The sequence below is a fragment of the Cyphomyrmex costatus genome, unplaced genomic scaffold, assembly GCF_001594065.2.
Source record: "Cyphomyrmex costatus isolate MS0001 unplaced genomic scaffold, Ccosl1.0 scaffold152, whole genome shotgun sequence".
Lineage (NCBI taxonomy): Eukaryota > Metazoa > Arthropoda > Insecta > Hymenoptera > Formicidae > Cyphomyrmex > Cyphomyrmex costatus.
Window position 1 is genome coordinate 398,820 of NW_017275522.1, and position 5,000 is coordinate 403,819.

A 5,000-nucleotide genomic window follows, 5' to 3' on the forward strand; every position below is an offset into this window, starting at 1 on the left:
GGTAAAAGTTACCCCCGCAATGCTTGGTTGACTATTTTGGTTGATTGGATGATTATTTTCTATTTTTCTCTAAAAATAATAAATTTTTTAAAAAAATGTATTGTTCATAAAAGTTGTATTTTTATAAGATCTACAACTTTTGTAAAAAACATTTTATGATAATTTTAATATTTATTGAGATAAATGGAAAAAAAAGGCAGTTTTTATGGGTTTTTTATGTTTTTCACCATGAAGATGACCTAGTCGCCAATTTTCACTATGATTTTCGTAATCAGCGCATCAAACTACGTAAGTATACCAAGTTTCAAAAAAATCGGAATCATGTTGCTTTCGGAAGTGCACCCAAAAATTTATTTACAGTTTTTCAGTACTTTAACGTTTTTTCTAATAGAATGCCTAATTGAGCATCAAATTATTCTATTGCTTATTAATTTAATTATGTTACAATACTATAGTAGTTCCATCGGATTGCATTTTGAGATAGAAAATTTTAGCGCGCAGTTTAAAATGAACTATACATATTATATATGTAGTATATATAAAATCGCAGAATATTTTTTTAGTAATGAAAATCTAACTTGATCGTTTTAAAACATGTATAAATATTCATAAATGTATCGAATGTAAGAAAAAGATCGATATTTTTTAATAATTAAAAAAATATGAGTTTTATAGAATATAGAAAAATGTTTCAGAGAAAAGTTGTACGGTATAAAAGTATCTACTTAAGGGAATGCTGGAGTCGCCTGTATTATGGATAAAACTAGCGTTTTTAACGTTTTCGTTCCTGTTTAATTTTATCGATAATACAGACGGGTCTAGTATCACCTTAACGATATTTTTAGTTTGACCTTGTGTGACGTCGTCAAGGTCAATTCAAGGTTACATTGATTTTTTTAAATGGAAATTCTAATTTTATTTATTGTATATATTTTTATATTGAAAGGTCTTCAAAAAAACATTAAAAATATTTTTTTATTAAATACTTTTAGAGTATTTATAAGGTTTGAAATTTCAGGTATCACGTTAGCGTTACTCAATATTCAAGCGACGGCTGAAACCTCTTGAATATTGTTTAAGAGTCTGCCCTGGATATCATTTGTTAAGATCGAAGCTATTAGAGATTATATACAGGGTGTCTCGCGAGACTTCTCCAATCTCTCACAGAAAGGTAGATAGGATCAAAATAAATACAGAAGTCCTATACTGTTTAGTGATTTTTGCAATATTAATATAGATATTAATTTTTGAAATTGTACTAATGAGCGTTTTGAGAAAAATTCTCCAATCTCGCACAAGAAGATAGATAAGATTGAAGTAAATGCAAAAGTCCTATAGCTGTATAGCGATTCTCGCAATATTAATACAGATATTAATTTTTGAAATTGTATTAATGAGAGCGCGTTTTGAGTAACGTTCCGGCCGCTTGAGGTATAGTCCAGCTCATTTTTTCAAATATAGGCTGCGATGCCAGCGCGTTAGAGAGGCAAGAGGGGAAGCGCCGGGAACTGAGCAACGACGCGCTTCTCCATTTGTCTCTAACGCGTTGCCAATGCAATGTTTGAAAAAATGGGCGGAAACTTCAATCTTATCTATCTTCTTGTGCGAGATTGGAGAAGTCTCGCGAGATACCCTGTATATTCTTCTTATTTTATTAGGTTAAATTTACCCACAAGTTAACCAGATAATGAAAAATCGGGTCTCAAGTGTTTTAACCATCAGTCGGACACCTTGATAACGCTAACGTTGGTCGTATTTTAACTTTAAAGCATCATAAATACTCGAAAAGTACTTAACGAAAAAAATATATTGAGTATTTTGAAAAGCTTTCAAGATAAGTTATAAGAATATGCAATGAAAAATAAGGACTTTTATTTAAAAAAAAAAATCCATATAACTTTGATCTAACTTTAACGACGCCACCCAAGATCAAATTAATAATGTCATTATCTCTTTTCACATTTTACAATTTTTATCTGAAATATTTTTCTATGAAATTTAAATTTTTCGAATTATTCAAAAATATCTGCCTTCCTTTTTTGTCCACTTGATGAAATATATCCATGTATGTCCATACATCCTCCTTTCCTTGATAAACTTCCTATTATTGTAACAAAATTTTATTATTAAAATAAAAATATTTTTATAATATTATGTATTTATTACACTAAAAAGTAATTTTACAAATATATATGAAGTAAATAATTTGGAAAAAGATGGATGTATAATATGTATAATGAACAATGTATTTTATATATGTTTATACACAATTATGTATACATATTTTATAATTTACTTCCATGTCGATATTTAAAGGTAAATCATACATAATTTGTGGTTTCTTGTTTTAATCTATAAATATATTTGTAATAATTATTATTTTTATGAGACGATTTAATAAAGCAATGGAATATAGTGCTGAACATTATATTTTAAATAACTTTTAATATACCTGTTTGTTTGCGTTGTATGATAGCGTACTTCAGTGATGCCACCAGGAAGGGTAACGTTGTTTGTAAATTATTTATTACAAATACCATATCGCCCCAAACTTGTATAATTGTATACATCATTGGAACAATAGAAACAAATATTAATAAAATAAAAATGATGCCGATCCAAATTTCTGACCACAAACTTTTTTTAGTACATTTAGGCCACAAGCCCACGATTTCAAATCCAATACGATGTAAATTAACTGCCCACATGAAATCTAATAGATTATATTTATACGATATAAACGATTGGAATAAAACAGTTCTAAAATTAACACTTAAATTATTAAATGTTTATACTAAACACAGTTAACGATAACGAAGTATTTCAAAAATGGATTAATTTACAATACAAAATTATCTTTATACAAATTTATTTGCTATACATACTAAACACGAATAATAACGTAGCACATGAAATTAGTACCTCTATATCCTTGAGATTTTGTAATGTCCATTTTGGAAAGAATATAAAGAAGATCTTGTTCCTTCTACAGTATGATGTGGAATGATCATCACACATGCCCTTCATACAATTGCGGATTGCACGACATTAAATATTAAGAATGTTATACCGAACTACAGTTGCTGATATTGCAAGAGAATTTTATAAACGTTCTAGTTATAAAAAGCATTTATGTCTGGTCTAATAAAATATGAGATAAAAAATATTGCATCGCATATCGCAGTAAATTCACTTAATTCACTTGGAAAGTTCTTTTTTATGTTGCATATATTGCTCTATTGCGTATATGCGTTTATTAGGAAACTATTACGAAATAACTATTACATTTTTAATACGATTTTCTATAGCCACAAAAATTGTACTAAGGAAAAAGATAATATGAAAGATAATATGAAATTGCATTATGCGTATCTTCAAATGTCTCTTTCAAGGATATATCAATTGTTACAATAACCGTGAAGAAATGTAATATTATTCAGAATTTAGACTATAAATATATTATAATTCATACTTCACAATTGTGTTTCCAATAATGAAACTTCAATGTCTAAAAAATTATTATTTTATAATGTATGGAAGCTTTTAGTGATCTGGTAATTCTTTCTAGCAATTGATATATCCTATTTATTCTAATATTTTTCTCGTACAGAATATGCGAGAAATTCAGGTTCGAATCCAAGCCGAGGTAATATTTTTCGCAGTGAAAAATTAATTATTTACAATTTTTAATAAGTTATGCAACATTAGTAAAATCGATATAAGATGCGTAAACAACATCAACAATGTTAAATTGTTAGTCAATTTAGCTTGTGATATTACTACGGTAGTTTATTCGTAATGTTGCGTTTCAATTCTAAAAATTTTCGGTGCGCAATCGAAGAATTATATTCGTAGTATATAAATTCACACACAATTATTTAGAAGCACCCGTGATCCAACTTAGACTGCTGTGTCTTATTCGGTTTAATATTTTTATGTTCATCGAAGATAACATATTGGACCATTTCTTTTTCTAACAAAAGAGTAAAGTAAGATAATAAAATTGACATATACCATATATATTATATATATTATATATATATATATATAGACGCACTGACGTAATTATATTCATTTTATCACATTGATTTAATAAAATCTGAATAGCACTAAAAATTAATAAAACACACATTATCATTATATATAATCTAATTTAGAAATAAATATTAAAGAGAGAAATTTATTTTATAATTTCGTACTACAGATTCCCGGTTTTGCTCTCAATCATTATTCTATTATTCCTGTGCAATGGAAATATCCGTCACATTTCAAAATACTTAATGATGTATAAAATAGACAACAATTATATGTATAATAGGCAAGGAATAACTTTATTTTTTACATACGGTAACAATAAATTTCTAGGTTTTCTCTATGTAGGAAAATTTTCACTATATAATATTGTAATCATAAACGTATCTATTTTTATGCTTATGTAGTAGTAAAATATTTACATGTATCATCTTCAGGCATGTTTTGTCAGTAGACATGATATATAACCAACCGATGATTTTAATATCTAAAATTAATTATTATTGTTATTTCTTGATATCTGAATATACATGCTTCTCATATCGACTTTATGTAAGTGCAAATGTAAAAATCAGGATATGGTGATGATTTTAATTTGTTATTATAAATTTGAATAGTATCACGTTTTTTTTTAATTTAGTCGTATAAATATGTAATAATTATTACATGGGTTTGTATGTAATTTATGTTATAATAATATTTGTAATTATAATTTGTAATTTAGTTTACACGCAAATGTTAAAGTTATCATCAAATCTTACTTAAAATAAAAAACAATGAAATAATAAATACTACATATAGAATATTTTAATTTATGAAAAAAAGTACAAAGTACGGTGATTTATATTTATAAATGAAATTTCAGATAAATACACAAATATGAAATTCTATCTAAAATAGTATACTATACATATAGCATAAAATAAAGTTATAATAAATAGTGTGTATATATATATATATATATATAT

General features: G+C 26.4%; 1 protein-coding gene across 1 annotated transcript in view; it reads right to left on the minus strand.

Moving 5' to 3' along the window:
- LOC108783459 (uncharacterized) overlaps positions 1-5,000 on the minus strand; it is a 65,149-nt gene that overhangs the window by 56,960 nt on the left and 3,189 nt on the right. The window lies entirely within an intron of this gene.